The 21,094-nt window shown below is 40.1% G+C and overlaps 1 protein-coding gene across 6 annotated transcripts in view; it reads left to right on the top strand.

Annotated features, from left to right (window-relative positions):
• The first annotated feature begins 750 nt into the window (after nucleotides 1-750).
• ZMIZ1 (zinc finger MIZ-type containing 1) overlaps nucleotides 751-21,094 on the top strand; it is a 285,149-nt gene continuing 264,805 nt past the window's right edge. For 5 of the 6 annotated variants that reach the window (XR_014590596.1, XM_083865867.1, XM_083865864.1 and 2 more), the window contains exon 1: nucleotides 751-852. The gene's annotated coding sequence lies outside the window, so the exon portion shown is untranslated. Of the gene's footprint in view, nucleotides 853-8,029; nucleotides 8,139-21,094 lie in introns of those variants that run through there. The other variant, XM_083865863.1, reaches the window with a different exon arrangement.

Here is a 21,094-nt window from a genome sequence, read left to right as displayed (position 1 = left end):
AGGAATTGTGGTTTTATGGGAGTGAAGCTCAATTTCTAAATGTTACCTTTAGTCAAAAGGTTTTTTAAATCCCTTTCCTTTCATTCTGTTTTAAAAACCCCCACACAAGTATTTGTTTTTGCTGTTACTGAAAGATTTGATATAGCTGGAATAGATTGTCTTAAGAAAAGGAGAAGTTCTCTTAAAAAGAAGCAGAACTTATGATTAGTTGCAAATATCTCATAATTGTAGGTATGATCCTCTCAAAGTGCATAAGCACTTGGATGTCAGTATATACCTGTATGTTCAGTATGCATGTTGGAATTTGCCTTTTGCCAACTATTTTGATAGTAAATGTGGCTCATTTGAATTTTTACAGAAGTGGGTGTGAGCTTGGCTGAAGCATGTTTACATAATAGAGAAAGTGCTCGAGAATATTTTTGAATTGGACTTTAACCCATTCTAGTATGGGATTTTTTCCCATTCTGACAGGAATCTCTTTGCTTTTCTTAGCAGTGGCTGACTTGACATTCATATTCCCTATTTTGATAAAGTGACGATGGAGAAAATACAGGACACCCTAAATTGGCATTTTAGAACTGCAGAAATAGTGGCACAAGTAGCTCTGCCAAGCAGGAGTTGTAATCAGTAGCCTCTTGGAAAATCATGAAAGCTAATGCTTATTTCCTTTTTTCTGCCTTTTTTTTTTCTCCTCCCCTCAGGAAATACTGTTGTGCTGAGGAAGAAAACAGCTCCGTCCTCCCCATTTTTTTTTTTTTTTTTTTTTTTTTTTTTTACCTCCCCTCCTTTCTTCTTCCTGCCTGATTCAGAAGCTCCAGGAATGTGCTAATTGGCGGCGGCCTCTTCAGAAAGGTAAGGAGTAATTGTTATCTGCTTTTCAAGGTGTCTTGCCTGCTCTGCTCCTTCTGGAAGGGCAGGTGATGGAAGAAGTTTGTCTACATGAAGTTTAGCCAAGCTTCTGGTTCATGTGGGTTGCCCTTCTAATACTGGAATGCAAACAAGCTTTAGAGAGCACTTCTTGCTCTACTACTAAGTGTAGGATACTGTCTCTTGAGAAAATTGGAAGATGAGATGTATTTTAAATGCTTGCAGAGGAAAAAAAGTAAAACTGTTGTATTGCAGACTGATTAACTAAATCTTTCCCTGAATATCAGCTTAGATAAAAAGACAGAGAGTTAGGTCTGGAGAAGACTCATATCTCAAAGTGCTTCCTTTATTATTATCACACATGTGCATCTGATCGGGCAAATACAGATTGGTTTGGTTATTAAGTTGTTTTGGTTAGTTTTTTAAACCTGGTGTCATCTCTCGGGTCTGTCATGGTTTTGTGGCTGGTTGTATCACTGACAGATAAGATAGAAACTATCTGGAAACCCAATGCTAGTTCTGAATGCTGAAACACGTGGCAAGTCTTTAACTCTCCAGGCTTTTCCCAGTTTTGGACAGAAGTGCAAAATGTGGTGTGTGAGAGAAATTTAATTTTGTAGTTATCTGGTGATGGGAAAATGCATGTCTGTCTTTTCACTGCAAGACATTCAGTTTATGTGTCAGGGAGATATAAAGTCCAAAAAATTAGTGCTGATTCATAGAGCGTCGTGAGCTGCATGAGTAGACTCAAGTGCGTTGCTAGACAAATTGCATATGTATTTTAATATTAAAGATTTGTATTTGCTTAGGAGCTGCACTACTTTGAGATGTCATTTCCTCTTCCATCTTTATAATAGATGTTAATGCTCTTTGTAGTGGAGGCAGTATCTTCTGTCTAGACCTCAGCCATTCTTGTTCAGAATTGATGTCTTAACTTAATCCAGCCCTGAGAAGGGGTTTATGCTAACTTGCCAGGCTCTGAATTGGAGAGGCCAGTGCAGGATACAAGTTTTCCTGCCGGATTGCTCGGTGGTGCTAACATTTGTGAAGGGTTTTGAAAGACAGTGCAATGCAATAATGTCTTAAATTGCCCCAGCAGGATTTGTCAGAGTTCATTTGTCAGACCCCTCACACTGACTAAGTACACTAACATATCAAGGATAAGCTCCAGACAGGTAATGTGCCTTGGGATGTTCTTTTTCTCATTCTCCATCTCATTCTTGCCGGTGCAGAGGCAAGCTAAGTCTTTATTGAACAGCCACTACCAGCTGTCTGGCTACTTTCTGCAATAAAGCTAATGATCTAATGGGCAAATGTTTCTTGGGGACCTTCAGCTGAAGCGGAGACAAGGAGAAACACACAGACCAGCTAAAGGGTTCTCAAGGAGTTTGCAATTTCCCCAGGGCTCCTTCTATGTAATTACCTGTCTCTCTCTTTGTCTCCTATCTTTTAATGCAGGAGGAGTGTCAGACTCAAGGCCGCTAATCTTCGTTACTATGGAAAGGCTGGTTACACTCCTCTTCATGCACTTCAGAAATGGCAATCGCTGGTCCCCAGCTGGTTCCCTGAATCTGACTTTAAAAATGGATGATAGCTTTCCTCCTTGGTGCCAGACTAAAGAATGCAGCTGCCTGTGCTGTTGCAGGCAGGCATTGCCTGTGCCACTGATGCTGTGGCATGCTGAGGAGCCTGCAGGAGCTGCCTTATGGCTTCTGAACCTGCTTTCTCCCAAACAAGCAAAGGCTCTGAAATTCCTTTGAAACACGAAATTTTGGGGCACACTGAGATGTGGGAGGCTTGGCTGTGCTGCACGTGTGGAGGAAAGGTTCTATAAGGATTCGGAGCTCCAGCTGAGTTTTTGTGCTGTTTCTGAATGCCTTCAAACTCCCTGGGTTGGGGGCTGAGGGGAGCACAAGCTTTAGAGCTGTTTTGCAGGATTGTGGGCATTGCTTCTTGTTATTGTCTCCCTCCCAGCATATGTCATATGCAGTGGAGCCAAGTGCCACTGCTCAGTTCAATAGGATCATTGAGAGGCTGTGCACAGCCCACTGCTATTTCTCTCTGGCTGGATACATCTGTTTGTCCCTCTTGCACAGCACTGGAAATTTGGAGGGGAATCCCTGCCTGCCTCTCCCCTCCTCCTTTTCCTGCACATGCTTCCTGAGTTGCAACATGTCAGACAGATCGTTCCTCTGCAGCCACAGCTTGGGAAAGGCTCCAGCACAAAGGCCTTGTCTCTGTGTGCTCCTTTTCATCCTGCTGAGGAGTGGGAAACTGTCCCATGTTGGACAGGGTCCCTTTCCAGCTGCTGCAGGCTTGCACGCCCAGGAAGTGTATATTGCTAAACCCCTTTATGGTACCTTTGTAAAACATGCTTTAACTGTCTGCAAATGTACGGTATTTAAGCAGCAGAGTCTGTATTATCAAATGCAGTCATGCAGACTGTAGTCCTCGGGGTGGAAAGCTCTGGGGGGAGAGGCTGGATGTGACAGTGAAATTTGAGAACCAAAGCAAGAGGAAATTCTTGCCCTACCTCCATTCTGTTTCTTTCAGAAGTTGTTTTGTATCATTGCATCTAGAATGACTATTTTGCACTGATTTTTCAAGAACTTTTATTGTCATTTCCTCATTTTCCATTTTTATCAACCTGAGCCATCTCCAAAGGAAAGGCGATACTGCTGCTAGCTAACATTTCGACTGGGTGACACTGTATGTTAAACACCACGTCTGTAATAAATTAGCTGTCAGTCAGAAGTTTGCCCTAATTGTTTTATTTTTTTTTTCATATATAAATCAAGTTCACAGCTCTTGAGCATTTGCAGAGCATTTCAACAAGGTATTTGTTTCAGGTCTTGGATTTTTTTTCTCCCTCAAATCCTGTGAGATCTTTGGGGTTAGGATTTCTCATTCAATAACTGTATTTAGTAAAATGATGTGCCTGTCAAAGCTGTATTGCACCTTAGGAGAGGATGACAGGTTCTTCCAGAGTTCTCAATTTGCAAAGCCTTAACCATTTCCCACTTTAAATCAGGACTTTGCCATTGCTTAAGGTCTTAAAGTACTTCATTAACTTAACAATAAACCTGCCCTCTCTTCTTTTTAGTAAAACTTTTAATTTTTTTTCAGAGTTTTGTTTCATGAATGTTACAGGTATTAATTCTTTATTCTAGTACAGAGAAGACTTAAATCTCATAAACTTTATTGGAGAAGGAAAATTAACTTCCATCTCAGCAGTGCATTTTTCAGGTAGTTTTTATGTTTAGAATCTGTTTACCATGTAGATTTAGAAAGCTAAATGCTTGTTTTGTACCTCTAGAAAGAGTTTTAAACATCTATGGTGGTTTTAAGTGTACACGAAGTGGAGAGGAAGGAGTTTCTGAGGGAGCCTGTTGTGCTAATCCACAATGAATGGCTGAGAGGAACCAAGTGTAATGAATGCACAGATATTAGTGTAGGTGGCAGGTTTTGGTATTTTACTTTTGTTTATATTCTCTATTAGTCCTTCAGAAAGAAAGCTGCAAGGCCCAAATCAGCTATAAAGTCCTTGTTGAAATTAGCAATGAAAAAGACCTGGTTTGTTGCCTTATTTCCTTAAAAAGAAATACCTGTCCTCTACTGGGAATGGCCCAGGGAATGACCCACATGGTTTCATACTGCTCCATCTTTCAGGTACACAAAGATGCATATGAATTCTTTATAAGTTTCAAAAATTTGGCCATTCATAAAAAAATAATAACAAACCCAAACCGGCAGAATTTTTCGTTCCTAAACCAAGTATTTTAAAGTATGAATCCAGAATCATGACTTGATATTTCATATCACATTTTCCAGGGTTTTTTTGTCTCTTCTACTGTGTTTAGCATACACTTGGTTTTATGTGGTTCTGCCTAGGGTATTGTGAGGACTGGGTACTCCTTGCAGACCAGGCTGTGGTAGCAGAAATCATTCATCCTGATTCATCCCTTTTGGGCTTAGCCCACAGGAAAACTCCTGTTGATTTAGCTCAGTGATTACAGTAGAGAGCTGCACTAATATCTTGCCAGCTGCAAGACAGAAGATACTTCATCTTAGAAGCCTTGCCATGAAGAAAATTTTGTCTAGAAAATTCTATGCAGATTTGAACCAGCCAGGTAAACTTATACTGGGAAATGCTTTGTAAAATGTGTCCTAAAACATTTTTATCTGGTGCTGATGGCCTTAAAAGCCAGATGAAGTGCATCAGTGACTCATGGTCAGTTACTGCCCTGCTGTGTGATGTAAACCAGATCTTGCTTTGGTGCCTTCTCGAATACAGCCTTGTCTGGCTGGATGGTGAATTTCAAGCTTGTGCTTATAGTCTCCAGTTCATGCCCTAACCAAGCTATTCTCCTGAAAGAGATCTCTTAAATTGCCTGTTGCATAAATAGAAAGCTTCCAGTCACTTCCTTACTATTCTACTTACTATTCTTGATTAAACAGGAAATTAGATCTAAATGTTAGAATGACCCAGGAAGTTTTATTTCCCCTTCTCACCTTCTTTCCTTCCATTCCTCCCTCAAAATATGGATTTGTTGCAGCTTTAGGCCTAATGATTTTTCAGTCTTCTGGTGGGTATTGTTGTGAAAGAGTGGAAGCTTAAAATTTCAAAGAAGGAAAAGGGAAGATGTGTAGCTTTGAGCTTTCCTTGTTTATTTTTTAAAGTTTCCCAAATACATTTGGGTATTTCCGACAGTCACGATAAAATCAATTGATTAGACAAGAAGATTAGGTTTAGGAAGCAAAGCACTGTTTTCCAGCAAAATGAGCAGCCAGGATATATTTCAGTCTTCAGCTGCTTGGCTAAATAATGGTAACATACGTTTTTTGCTGCTAGAAGTTGAGATTTTGGCGGTCGTATGCAACTGTGAAATCTGTAGGCATATACTGTAGCAGAAGCTGTCTTTATGCATATACAGCACATGGTATTTGGCTTGGGAGAAAGTTCTTCGCTCTCTAAGAAAGTCAGGTTTTTGATGGAACTGACTGCTGTTTGTGCTTCATAATTAAAATTACTTTGTTCTGGAAGGACAAATAAGTCGCATGTATTAAAGGAGCTGTTGTTTTGCCCCTGTTCCCAGCAATGCAGTCTGTTTCCTTGGCTCTTTCTTCTTTTCCAAGCTGTTTCTTTCCAAGCTTGTGATCATAATTACAGTGAGAAGTAGATTACATACATCTGTATATTCCAGCAGGAAAACTGAGCCTTGGAAGAATTTTGGACTGTGGGATATTTCCTTACCTCTGTCTTAAAAGTATTTTGATATCCTCAAAGGGCTCTGGGAATGTCAATCTGAATGGCCTAACAAGATCCTGGGTGTAGAGAGGATGGACAGTAAAATGAAAAGGTTGGAAGAAGTATGCAAGTGGTGGTTCACCAGTGTCACATTAATGGAATCCTCGAATCAAGTGCTCATTAATTTTAACTAAAGGCTAATTAATCAGAGTGAGTAGATAAAATGATAAGCTGCTTTTAATGAAGTGAAGCAGCTTTATTAGCAGTAAGCAAAAAGCAAAATATTTGGTCTCTGGCACATGTGGTTTTCATGGGGACTGTGGTTTGCCACCAGCTCTGGGCTGTGCTAGCCTTTTCCTTGCTGCACTCTGCAGGCTGTGCTGTCTGTGTGTTTCCAGCATGTGGCCAATTCAGAATTCAGGAAGTGGAATCTAATCAGAAGCAGGTGTAACATTTTAAAACCAGAAGGAATGTTCCTTACAGATCTTTTTCTATGCCAGATTAGCATTTGCCAATTTTCAAACTTCGGATGCTTATTATTTTTCTTTGGAGATAGAAGGCTTTATGCTTCCAAGCAGGCAAGCAGACAAACAAAAAAACTGTATGGCTTTACCAGCGTGCTGCTGTTTGAAAGGCAGCAATACGATACTGCTTGGTAACTGCTAAACCAACAAGTAATTATCTACCCATTCTCAATTTAAGAACAGAAATGCACCAGGCTGGTGCTACGTGTGGATGTGATTAAGCAGAGGGCCAAAGCCAGTGTGCCACTGTTAAACTGGAACAGCCTTGCATACTCTTACTTCAAATTATTTTCTGCAGTGCATCTGTGTCGTTGTGGTGTTCCCCTGTGTCTCTCTTGAAAAGCAGCAGAAGCCATTGGATGGACTGTGATGTTCATGGCAATGCAAGGCTGTAATAGGAAATACATAAATGAGTCATAGATTAAGATAATGATGTAATTTACATTGGGCTGAATTACATTAAGTGCCCACATTTAGGCTCGAAATGAACTTCACTTATGACTCTGTATATCCTTGTTGAAGTAAGCTAAAATTAGCAATTTATTCATAAAAGCCACCTCTCAGTAAACTTACAAACTTAGCTGTTCGATAAGGTTCCTGTAGTTATGTGAACTGGAGGAATTGAGCTGGTAGATGGACGTGATTTGCGAATAGGATGCTGGCAAGGAAATTGTCTTCCCCCCACCAGCCTTCCCTTCAAAGACTCTGCTTCCCAGCGCCATTCAAGTGTAAATCCTTGTGCAACAAAGGGGAGGCTGGCAGCTCCACCGGTTCAGCAGTATAAGCGATCTCTCATGCTTCAGTTGAAAGGTTGAATCCCTGAAACGCAGAATGCTGCTATAGAGGGAAACTCTCAAAAGGCTGGTGAGAATGGCGGAGTGAGGGGGAGCCCGGGGTTGGAAAGCCTGTTGAGATCCTTGAAAGAGCAGTGACAATTTTTGTCTTTACTGTCAAATGACCTGGAGGCAGCCGGACAAAGGGAAAGCTGCTGTTCAGGTGAGGCTGCAATCACCACTCTAGGAGCTGGATTTTACTTGTTCTCCCCCTTAGGAACACAGCCTGCTGCTCTACTTGCCAGCACTGTATGTGGTGCCAATATTTTGTCTACAGTGTGCATTGAGTCCCTCTTAGTTTTCCTGTTTGGATTATTCTTTCTAACGACTTTGTGTTGCAAGTCTCAAAGCTTCGGAACTGTGACTTCTTGCTTTGCAAAACAGAGTATGAAATCCTGGACGTTGGGTTTTACACTGAAAGGGTGAGGTTAATCTTGCACCTTCTGAAACCCTTGTAAATATTTGACCGGCTACTCGGCAACACAGCTGAACTGCCTGAGTTAATGCTTAATGTGAGAGTGGTCCTGAAGTGCATGGCTTTGGTGATGGGCCAAGGGTCAGAGAGTGAGCAGTAGCTCCCCATGAAGGCATCTGTGCTCCCTGTTTCTTAACTTCCAGGATTCCTCTTTCTCCCCTCCACCACCCCAAATCTGCAGGCAGGAGGAGGTGAGATAGCTGAGTCCACTTCGGGCAGAATCAGCTGGGTGTGTTCAGGTGGCAGTAAAATCGATTTGGGCTGTCCTGCTGACGACTTTCTCTGCCCTGGTGCTTTTGCTGGTCCAGCAGCAGTGTGGTAATCCCTGACTTCCAAGTGGGAGTGAGTCTGTCAGGCTCTCCATGTCTACGTCTGGGCTTGGAAGAAGGTTTTTGTGTGCAAATAAATGGCAGCAGTAGGCAGTTGGTAGTGACTGGTCGCTGGGGAGGAGCAGCCTAGAGGCCAGTGACAAATCTGAGCCTGAGTATGTTAGAATTTAAATTGTAGGTTGTGATACCTGCCATGGCTTGATAATGTAAAAATACCCCCTTCTTGTGTTCTAAATGAAATGTTTTCTAGTGTTGGAAAGCTAGCACAAAGGCTACATGGGAAAATGTTTTCAGCTTTATGAAAAAGATGAATGAAAATCCCCTCCTTGTTTTATGGGAACTACCCAGTGCAAGACAGCTTCTGCTTTTCTGATGTAAAGATTGATCATTCATACTGTTCTACCATTTCAGTCCTTCTAAGTGGGAAGGACCTTAAATGTCAGTGCAAATTGGAAAGATCCTTTCAGAGAACTTCCATATCATAACAGAGCCTTAGCATCATTTAAAAATAAATACGTTTTTAAACAGATTGTTTAGGTGTGATGAATGTTGCTTGAGGATACCAGCTATCAGAGACCATCCCAGAGACATGTATATTGTATTCCACTAACTCTATAAAGAAGTAGTGCTGCCTTACCTATTGCACCATGAGATGGAAATGAGCAAAACTTTAATTATTGAAAAACTAACTTGTTGCATGGTATTTAAAAAACTGTAGCACTTTCTACAGCTGTGTTTTTTAAACTATTGTTGTTGTAAAAAAATTATTAATTTCTGGCAATAGTTTATTGTTTTGATTTTGGGGGTTGTTTTTTGTTTGCTTTGTTTTGGTTGGTGTTTTTTTTTTTGTTGTTGTTGTTTTGGATTTTTTGTTGGTGGTGTTGTTTGTGTTTTAATATGCTGAGAAGTTAGTTTATATGCCCACTTACAGTTTGATAGTCTCCATTTTCTAGTCTGCATTTCTGTGGCAGAGATTTTAAATCCTGAAGATTAATTTTGAAAATATCCTATTTAACAAAAATGTCTCAGGAGAAAATGAAGAAGGCAGTAGTGTTGGAAAAACTCTGTCCATGCTGGTAAGGAGTGTTGACCTCAGACCAGGGACTCACTTGAGAAAGGTTCAGTAGGTTTGACTCCAGTGCTCCTAATCCAAACAAGCCATGCGGAAGAAGCCCGAAAAGATAAGGTTTGGGAAAAGCTTTTGCTCTGTGGCTTGTGATCAGAGCACCTCAAACATAGTTCCTACACCACCTTCTTTTAAGGTCTGCTCGTGGGCAGACACCTGTGTGAACCCTGAGCGTGGCCCCAGCTGGCAGGTGTTAGTTTAGGTGTTGTTATAGCAGAATACAGTGCTGGAAAAGAATATCATTCTTTACAGCCTATTATCAGATGGAGAATTGAGATCTAGGCAGTGGTTCTTCTGAAGGACCGCGGCTTATCATCAACTGAGCCCAGATTCGAGTGAAGTCTGGCATTAGCTTCCTGAAAGTGTTCAGCAGGTGCCTCTGTAAAGTGAGAGTCTGTTGGGCCACTACAAATGCCAGCCCTCTGTTTCTAACTGAACACATGGATGCACAGAAAAGCGAAGTTATTTTCCTTCAGTTCCCTGGCAAGTGAACGACATAGCTGGGAACAGAATGGAGAGATTTCCTGATGTCCATTTCCCTCTTATAATTACCAAACAGCGCTGCTTTCTTCTTCATTGTAAACATGAATCGAGCCAAATGGCATGCACAATTAGCTTTTTCCCCTGCAAAGCTGGGGGGAAGGAGAGAAGGAGGAGGGGACCAGAGATATAAAGGGGGAGGGGAGAGTCATTCAGGGACACTGTACCTGCTGGGGCACAATGTAATAACCGCTGGGGCAGCCTGGGCTGCAGATGCATTGTTATCTGCAGTCCCCAATCTGGGAGAGCTCCGAAAGGTTTAATGCAAATCTGAGACCTCTGCCATTGTGTGAGACAGATTAGGGCTCATTTGCATTCCTTCTCCTATAATAATTACCTAGCAAGGAGTGCCTGTTACCATTAGCTTCATTCTGTTTGCCTGTGATAACGCCATCAGCAATCTCTTCTCCACGGATTGTGGACACTGTGAGGAAGGGCAGTGGGCCAAAAAAATGATAATAGAAGAAATCTGTTGGGAAAGTAGTAGAAAAATGTGAATGCTGAAAAAATAAAATGCAGGTAATTTTAGTAATAGCCATTAAATACAGCTGGAGAAATACTGTGAGCTGAAGAGTAAAAGTCAATATTAATCCATAATATTGATGAGTTGTTTGGTTTCAAATATCAGTTGAGAAAAGCTTGTACAGGATTTTAACTGAGCTTTATCTATGGTGCTTCAATAGTTTTGTTCATTTTTCAGAATTGATTCAGATTGTTCTAAAATTAGCACAACCAGAGATCAGTGTTACTGAAAGACAAATGTTAACAGTCTGAAACTGATGTGATGCATCAGAGATCCAGGTAAAATTCCACAAACTTTGTGCAGCTTTGGGTCTTGCAACTGAAGCAAAGAAGTGTTCCTGACTTAGAAATTAGGGCAGATATTTGGGGTTCTTTTACTGTGGGATTTGTTTGTTTGTTTCTGAGATGGGAGGAGTTAAATAGCAAAAAAGGAATGCAAGTAAACATGAGAGTGAGGGTGCTAAAATCAGCTTGTTCCCTCTATGCATTTATTGCATGTAGAAGGAACATGAAATCCTTTTGAGCAACATTTGCTGTTCTTCCCACTCATTTTCCTTCCCTTGGTTTTTTCCCTTTGCATTCTGACAAAGAAACTGCTGGAGTCACCCCACCAGAGGCAGAGAAATTCCCTGTTCAGCTTTGGCTCCTGCCATGAGCAGCTGCTGGGGATGGAGCCCAGGATGTGTCTCATAGTTGGGTTGTTTCGGGTGCTTTTATTTGTCTCAAGTGATATTCTGAGGTCATGTTGTCACATTCACCTTGTCATCAGTGTGGAAGCAGTGGAATACCCAGGGTGCTGCCTGAAAAGTTGGCTGTGGCTCTGAGGGGACAGAGAGGTGGGCAGTTGCAAGAGGCTTTTCTGTAGGTGACCTGTTGGGCAGTGAGTGACCTGCCAGGAGAAAACTTCAGTTCCTGTGACTGGCATAATTTTTGGCTCTCAGGGATTTGGGTGGGTACTGTGTTCACATAACTGAAGAGTTTAGATATCCTCATGTGTGAACATCCTTTGTTTTCCAAAATGTTCCTCTTGCCATCGGTTTAATTTTATTAAACTGTGATAGCAAGAAAAACAATTTGACAACACCATATCAAGATACATGGATAGGCCTAAGTGCTGCCTTCAATGATATCACTAGTTATTTAGCATTAACCACAAGTTATGTTGCTGTAAAGGATTAGAGGGAATGGCAGAGGACTGGAAACGTTCATATTTCTTAAGTGTATTTTTTTCCTCTTCATGTTTTTTACCACTGTAATAATGTTAAAAACTACAAACTTGACAGTTACACAAACATAAAAGGAAAGTTTAAAAGAGAAGTTTAAAAAGTAGTTTTAAAGCATATGTTTCTTAAAGCAAATGAGTACTTTTAATTCTAAATACAAACTAAAGGACACAACTGTATTTTATTTAAAAGCAGCAGCATAAATCTTCTGTTCATCTTCAGACCTTTTTCTAGGAGGAGGAAATAGTTTGGTGCATAGCTAGTTCTTTATATATCATTTACAAGTTGTGGCATCATTACATTGGAATAAAACTACCGTTGATATAATTGGAAAGGTCTAATGTGTGTAGTGTGTGGGGAAGGACAAGGAAGTTTTGAAGTGTATGGAAAATAATGATTATGTACATCTAAATGCAAGCTAAAACAGAGCAACACGTTACTGTGTGAGTTAATAGGAGATAAAAAAATCTGACTACTTAGATACTGCAGTATGATATGTGAAGCTGTATGTTTGTATGTATATACAAACAATTTGAAACTTAAAAAATAATGTAAAGATAACATAGCTTCTTAAAAGGCTTGTATTATTTTTCTTCTACAGCCTTTCTTTAATGATTATTTTAGTCCAGTCACCATATGTATTTTCAGTCTTCTATTTTGATTCTGTTGCAATGCATTCCAAGTAATTTGTGTGCTTAGCAGTATATAGATTTCTTCTTTAACCCACCATGTGCGTGGGTATGTTCCTCATTCCAAGGCCTCTGTGATGAAGAAGTGCAACAGAAATGAGTTGTTGAATCCCCTTCCTTATTTGAAAAGTTGGACTTGAGCTTTAAAGCCCTGTGTTAAAGGCCTGTAAAGGCACACGAGGAGCTGAGGTTTTGTTGGAGGAAATGTCACTGTAAGTGAAGAGGTGCTGAAGGCTCTGGCACAGCACAGTGGCACTGGGACTGCTGTTGCTCATCCTCCCTAATGGGAGGCAGTGGCCCATCACACCCAGGAGCAAGGAGGTGCTCTGAGGCTGAGCTGCACAACCTGAGCTATACAAGCTGGTCTGAGTTGTTTTTCCGTAGTGCTGCACTTGAAGGCAAATTTAAGCTGACCCCATTGTTTTGTTGAAACGTGTGTCAGATCCTCTGTTCCTCAACAGAAGTTTAAATACCTGTTTGGAGAAAGGCTAAACTTGTGGGCAGATAAGCCACTCCATGAAATAGACATCCCAGTGTGGTAACACATTGCATTTGGACCCAATGCATTTCCAAAAGAGTCATTGGAAAGAGAAAAAAAGTGGGGAGGCTTGTTTGTGCCACTCACTGCATCAGCAAAGGAAGGACCCACAGATTGTCAGTGTGCTGAACTGACCATCACACATAAATGAATCAAAGGAACAGCTGGTTGTTCTTTGGTATTGTTAGGCTCTCTGAGGATGATCATCAGGCAAACCTTTCTGTTGTAACAGAGTCCAGATATGGACAGCTTTACAGAAAATGCAAGAGAAGTTACTTTTCTAACTCGGCAGTAGCAAGGCCACGCAGCTCCCTGCTCTTTCATGTCTCACCATGCCTCCTTCCCCCTTCTCTCTCTCTCCAGCCAGTTTAATAGCATGAGGTTACTAGCTGAAGAACTGGCTTTGCTGAGTTTTACCTAACAAAAAGGTTTCACAAGCTTTGCACTATATGGCATAGTGATACTTTTCTTAAATACTGAAAGAAAATGTGCTCACCGAGAGCGTAGATATCCATGAAAACATACTTAAACATACATTTATGAAGTAATGTGGATAACTAAATTTTATATAAGCATAACTATACACCCACACAACTTACAAGACTAGACTTATTTTCAGCCGCATTATTATCAAAATTACAATTTATATAACATAAATTATGTGAGCCAAAGGAATTTATGAAGCAGAATTCTGGAATTGGTTTAACTGTCTTGATTCTGCAGAATATTTTCATCTTAGTAACTGCAATATTTTTTATTTTTTTAATTTGGGGGAGTGGAAGGGGGAGGGGAGAGTTGGGATAAAAATGTTTTATGAAAAGGGTTGAAAGTTTGGAGCAATGCAGAAATCTGTGTTTTAACATTTATCGGAAGGCTAACTGCAAAATATTTCTTTTAGACCCACATAGTACAATGGGGATAGCAGTAGTCTAAAAAGCAAATTATGAAGAGCAAAGAAAGGATTTGCACACTGTTGTGCAGTGACACCCAAACTACTGTCCAGTGATAAAATCTGGGTACCCAAAGTAAAAGCAGCAGTGTCCTAGGCACAGGGCTCTGCCCAAGGTAACCAGCTTTCCTGAGTTAAAAGGAGCCTGTCTGTTTTCTGGGTGGAGCACCATGCAGATTTGCCCAAAGACTGCAAACACCAGTCTCTTCATGTGGTTTTGTGAACTTAGGTTTATTTCTTAATTTGTGTACGACTCTGTTGGGTAAAAACATGGTGTTGCTGCAGAGAGCTAATGCACGTGGGTGTACATGTTCTTGGCTCAGCCTCCTTGAGGAGGACTGACACACAGGAGCTGGGGCTTGTAGGGTGTTTTTCTCAAACAAACCCTCATCCTCTTTGGACTAACTACAACAGAAGATTTTTTCAATCTCATTTTTTTATTTCTCCCCCCTGCTCATACATGACTAAAGAATTTTTGTTCACTCCTTGTGACTGGAGTGTGGCTTTGGTCACAGGTTGTGATCTTAAATTTGCATGGGTTACAACTCCAACTAAATAAAATATGCCATCTTTCCTTGTTCCAGCAGTGTGAAGTTAGCTGGGCATTTGTGTAGAAAGGAGTTCACCATTATTAAAGCAGACAGTGTGGGGAGAATGAGGAAGCCGAGCACAAGCCTGCAAGCACAGCTTGTGTACATATTTGTTGAAAGCTAATTGGCAACGCAGTTGCCTTTCAGAGTTGTTCTTTCACCTATCAGTAGAGTACAACTCTGGTACTTAATGTACTGTAGATTACGTAAACGCTACCCTGAAATATTTGTACAGGCAATTAACTCTTGTTTTTATACTACTCTTGAGTTACAAATGGAAGCCTGCTGTAGAGCTTGGAATATTTATGCTATGAGAGATATTCCATAATTAGATTAAATAACGCTTTCAGCCAACTGGCTAGCATTAAGATCAGAAAAAACAGGATATTGGCTATCCTGTGAGGAGCTGAGGGTCTTTTAAAATTTGGTATCCAAGAAATACAGATGTTGTATTTGTACCACATTGTTGAGGAGCAGCAGTATTTACAAGGGTTTTATCTAGAGCAAATGTATCTGCTTTTGGTTATTGTATTTGAAGACTGGAAATGCCTGTATCACTAGCACTGGTCTGCATTTTTTGTGGCAAAAGATGATTACTAATGGAGTAACTCGAAGCATGTGTACTAGTGTGGTGTCACAGTTACCAGAACAACATCATCATCTAATGTGTCTGGGTGGCTCGAAGAATACTTATGTAAATACATATTTATTTTTCTTCCTCTTGCTCTTTTCAAACTTATCTTACAAACATTTTGTCCCTGATGAAATTAAGTCACAGCTCTGCAATTTGAGCTGGATAATAAATCTATTAAAATGCAACCAATTGGTAACAACGGTCTCAAAACCAGACCTCCATCCTCTAGAGTTTATTCACAAGTACTTGACCTAATATGACCATGAATATGAATAAAATGTTAAGGGATTTTATTGCAATTCGTAGTGTGACTTGCTGCTATGATAATAAAGCAACATTTATAACCTCAGTGGCTGCAGCATTCTTGTGCTCATCAACAAGTGCCTGCACTAGTAGAGGTGTAGGTAATGTGTTCCCCAGTGAAGTCAAGGGACTGCTTAAAGGAGTATTTTACATTGAATCGAACAAGCTAAAAGGGTGGAAAATAAAACTGATGGAATCAAAATCCTTCATACATTTCATGTACCAAGACATCACAATAAGATCAGATTACAGCTGATTAAAAATCTGCGTTCTTCAGAAAGAAGAAAGCATAATTTATTGTATATTAGTGCAAAAGTGTTATTACTAATATTGACACAGGCATTGGCTGTGTATTGAGATGGGTTTTTTTGTGAACAGCTATACTTGACTGGCACTTCCATTATGAAGTCAGAAGCCTATTTGCAGGTTTTGGATTTGTTCTCTAAACAGTCCAAATCAATTGCCTCTTTGGTCAGATATTCATCTGTTTTCTCTTGAATTTCTTTTTCTTCCTCATAACAACCTCTCCCAGACAGAGAATTCTTTATGCAGGAAATGTCAAGCAATTTAACCGAGACTTGTCTTTTCTCAGTCATTTGTAAATTGTTATGTTAGGCTTTACTTGCCCAGTTCAGTAGTAAAATGTTCTTGTTTAAGAGTTCCTCCAGCTTTATCCAGGTCTCTCAGCTGGAGATGAGCTGTTTGCAGGGAAGAAGTAAATATGTGACATGTTCTTGAAATGTCTGATGTCATCCACAACCACTCCTCCCTATGTGACAGAAGATGTGAATGGTAAATATAGGTGAAACCAGAAGGCTGCTGCAATTGTTGATGATTTTCAGGAGTGTCTACAAGTTTCTCTTGGATTCCTTTAAAGTCCCCCGTGGCTATAGGAAATTAAAGATGTTTGAAGCATTACCTACTTGCCAGATGAAAAGAGACGGGAGCTGTTGTAATGTCTCTATCCAATTGCTGTCTTCTTTCAGGGGCTATAGTTGTTCATTAAAGTAATCTTAGCAAAAATGAGAAATAAATCACCTTAAAAAACAATTTTGGTTTGATGTTTCTCTGCTTTAGAAATTTAAAACTAATACTTAGTGTAAAAATGAAGAGGCAGAGAGGTTTCTGTTTAATTGTCAGGACAAGATTTGTAGGTAGAGGGGTTTTAATTAGGTCAGACAGTGCAGTTGGAAAAATAATTTTTTGTGGATGTGAACATTTCTTCAGTTACATTTAATGTTTTGAGGGAGCAATTAAGTGTCATTCATTTCAGGTTGACAATTTAAGATGCCTCAGGTTTCTTAATCCGAGGTCAGGAGTCATTGGTTCTTAATGAGTGTTGCAATGTGTGAAAAGACCAGGTAGTTTGTAATCTGATCTTCATGACTAACAAGAAATGAGGTGTAACTCTGAAAGAAGTTGAAGCCTATTGAAAAAAAAAAAAAATTTTATTAAGCAAATGCAGTTGGACTGCAGTGGGAAATATGACATGTTTTTACATGCGTTTTAATTTGATGTATTATTTAATCATGACTGCTTCTGATGGCTGTTGCTGCAGCTCTGGTTATTCCTTTCTGTAGTATGCCTGTCCTTTTCTGGAGAATTGGCACTGCCTACCCTAGTTTCAGAGTTTTTTTCCTAGTCTCTTTACTAGTCTGTGTTAAAGGCTTGGTGAACTACCATTATTTGGCCTCATAAGACAAATTATATAAATTGGTATGAATCTGCTGGAACTCTGGTAGTTTACAGTGGCTGTGAATCTGATCTGTAGTTTATTGATTTGTACTTTCCTTCAGTAGATTATACTGACTGAGTCTAGAGCAGCTTTTGCTGGTTTTTGAAATGACTGTAGGTAGGACTTAGTACAATTTGGTGCAGTATTAATTCATGCACCAAGGCAAATTACAGTAGCAAACAATCTTGCAAACTTCTCACTGCCTGGCTTCCTCTGTCACCGGTGTCAGTGCTTCTCATTCTCTCATTTCCTGTGCTTGTCACAAGCCATTTGAGCAAGCAGTGAAGCCTGTGAGCAGTACTGGCTGGGGAGGAGGAAAAAAAGACAAATAATTCTAGGTGGGCTTTGACCCACACTTCTAACAAAGTGGTTGCAATAGTCTAAACAGTATCCGTGGCAAGACCTGTATGTTTTATGCCCTTTTGCTGGGCCATCACTGTGCTAAGGGACTTAGTTGTAATAATTAGCAGACTTTAGGTCAGAGGCAATCTGTTAATTATTCTTCTAGCTCTTCACAGAGTATAACTTCCACTAAGCCATAGGAGTTGGCTGAATTAATGTTTTTGGAGCTGTGAATGCATTGCTGTTGTGCTGGTTTTCTTACTAATAATTTTGTTATACATACCTAGAAATGAATTGTTCAAAGTCGTACCTGAAAAAAAATTTTTTTCTTCATTTTTTTTATGTGAGTACAGAATATCTAAAGTACATAAATCTGAGTGTCTGACTAAAGGTGGATTTCAAAATCAGGTACACTGCAGGGCTCTGTCACCCTTCCCTTTTCTCCACCCCCACATCCAGAGAAAGAAGTAACCTAGTATCTGAAGAATGCAAGTTATGCAGATGTTCAAAAGGCCAAATAAAACAAATAGATGGGCTGCAGCTGCTAGAGCAGCATAAAGCAAAGAACACTCGCTGCTGTGACGAGAATGCTGTATTTCAGCAGGCCCCTAGCTTTTGCTGTTTGAGGAAAATAGCGTGGTAAATTAGTTTAACCAGTTTTTAATCTAACTTTGATTGTAAATTGTGATTACTTTCATAGTAGTTGGGATTTCAAACCTCCAGATTTCTTGTTAATGAGGAAACAGAAGAATAAGAAGTGGTAATGTCCTTTCATGGAAAAGAAAAAGGGAATCCCACAGTAGTACAAGATTTGTTGCTAATCTTTTAGTGAGAAATGACACCCATTTGTAATTCACCCATTTGTCCCCCTATCCAATGTCAAAATATACTTTCTAATATCCTGAGATTACACTTAGGAGACCAGACACTCTGCTGTACATTAGAAGTAGCTTTCCATCGGAAATGTTGGTGTTGAGGGAGCTGAGGGTTCACTGACCATTACACTCTTCCAAACTGAATGTCACCTGGAGATTTTAAACAAGGGTAAAAAACTGATAGTAGACTTGTATGGGACCAAGACACTTCTCAGACTGAATAAATCACTGACATGCAGATTAACAAAACTCTTCAGCAGTTGATCTGCTATTTTAGGGCATTCCTAAGCAACACAATGGTGTGCCATAGAGAGATGCCCAAGCAAATACTACCCTCCTCTGGTACATTCATATAGCACAACCTTTTGCAGAAATATTTGTATTGTCCTGGGAATAGCATGGGCATGTCAGAGCAGTGTAACCACACGCTGGAGGTCTGCAGGAGGAGAACCTGGCTCTTGCCAGCATTTGGTATTACTACTTCAGGTCTCACAGCATGGATAAACACACCTCCTAAAGGGGAACCATGTATGAACCTGGGAACTTGCTCTTTGTTCATCTGTTTTAAGAATAGTGTATTGAACAAGTAAGATGTGGTGCCTTTGTCCTCAGCCTTTTTAATCTGGTCCTGCTGAACTCTTGGTTTTGACTGTGAAATCACATAGGGTTTGCCACCTACCTCTCTCCTGGTCTAGAGGTCCTACTCAGGGTTTTCCATTTCCTTTATGCTGCAAAATCCAGTCTGACAATAGTTTGACTTCTGAAATAAAGGCAAGGTCATGATTTCAAGCATTTGAGTCAATATTTTGGGCTTGCTACATGCATGTGGGGTTAGTACTTCATCTAAAAGAATTCCAGGCACTGTGCATTTGACAGTTTGGTTCTAGGACCAAGCTAGATTGCTGTCTATTATCTTTTTGGTAGAGAACCAAGAGGGCACTGAATTACCCAAAGCTTGGATTTGGATGTGCGTAGGCTTTTTCCATTGGTGAACAACTCCAAAAAAACATTAAAGCTTTTTATTTCTGAAAGCAACATTTTATTTTAGTAAGTGTTGGAATAATTGACTTTTTAAATAGAAAAAAAAAAGTACGAAGCATGCTAAATAAAAAAAAAAGTGAAAATGAGAGTTCATGAGCTCTTTTCTTCTCTGTTTCTGCAGGTGAGTCTTAACCTGAGAGCAGATTTTATCCAACTCAGTAAATTTCTGAGTTGCCTAAAACTCTTTGCAGTCTTCTCTGTCCCTAGAGAAACTCCTTCCATCTTCTCTGGGACTCAATTGTGTTTGCACTCTGTTCCTCATTACACTCTGTTCTTGAGCTGTAGGCACCAAGCTGCTTGCTGTAACTTCTACCTGCTGCAAGGTAGTATTTAAACCTTTGCAAGTATGCCTAAAAGTTCTCCATGGAAATGAATTGTCTTCTTCCATAGGGGTCCACTAATCCAGTCACTTCTGAAAGAAATGTGATGCATAACACAGAAATTAAATACTGTGTTGCATGTCTGTAGCTTCTTTTGCTCCTGAATTCTGTGACCAAAAGTTCTGTATGACACATTTTGTGTATTTATAGACACATTTATAAATTATGCACTTTTACCAATGAATATGGTCTTCAGAGAACAGGAATTCCTCTGTTGTTACGAAGAAATGTACCCACAGCATGATTGCTTCAACAGACCACTGATACCTGCTTGCAAGTACATAAATCCTCTCACTAGAGTATAATTAATGTTTAAGAAGAAATTAGCAATGGGACGTAACAGAACACTTCTGCCCACTTAAAATGGTGTTGAGTCATACCATTAAGGCTTTTAACTTGCTTATTTGCATTGCAAACTTGTTATGAAGTCTATCATTTTCTCTCGTGGAAGTGTCTCTTGGGGAAATTGAACTCTCTCCTTCACTTGATGACATTTGCACAATTCCTTCCTGATGTTTGAGGAGTGATGGGCACGATCTTTGAGCTCTACTAGGATGGTAAGAGAAGGAAAAGAATTACAGTAAAGACATTTGTGCCACGTGATAATATCCACCCTTCTGGTTGTATTTTGTGCTTTTTCTCTAGGAATAAGTACAAATTGACCCAGAATGGAGGGCAGCTAAGCAGATTGAAAGACCATTATGGTGGGCTTGGTTGCTTTGTTCCTGAAATGTGTTCTGACTCTCCTTAGTTGGTGGAGACAAAGCTTGTCTGATAAGGTCATTTAATCTAATGAAACTGGATGGGTTTTGTATGTTTTGGTCTTTTAAAAAGACTTCATTGTATAACTGATAACTGTCATTATTTAGCTGTTATACAGTACCTTATTACGTAGTAAAGTTTCTACTGGTTCAGGTTAGGATTTGCAGAGATTTAGTAATACAGTGAGTGGAAGAGTAAAATGGATGTGTGATTCTTGTGTGACGTTGTGAGGGTTTTTGTACCTGTAATCCCACATGTGTCTGGACTTGTACTTGGTTGTTCCTGTGAGTCAGGTAGGTGCCATTCAGGTGCACACTGTATCTGTTAATCAGGTGCAATACTGTGATGTGAGTGTGCACTGTCCTGCTTCCAGATGCTGGGACGTGTCAGTGGTGTCACTTGGTGTCTGCTGTTTGATGTCACTGCAGACACTGAACAAGGAGTTCTGGTTTGTGTGTGTCATTTGCCTCAAAGAGCTGAGCATTCTCTGTAGGAAGGACAGGCTGCAGCTCCAAGTGCTTTAAATGACAAGACCTTCTTGTAGTTCTTTCATTACCCAGTGCTATTAC

The sequence above is a fragment of the Zosterops lateralis genome (assembly GCF_965231275.1).
Source record: "Zosterops lateralis genome assembly, chromosome: 8".
NCBI lineage: Eukaryota > Metazoa > Chordata > Aves > Passeriformes > Zosteropidae > Zosterops > Zosterops lateralis.
This window is presented reverse-complemented; position numbering and strand designations above follow the sequence as displayed.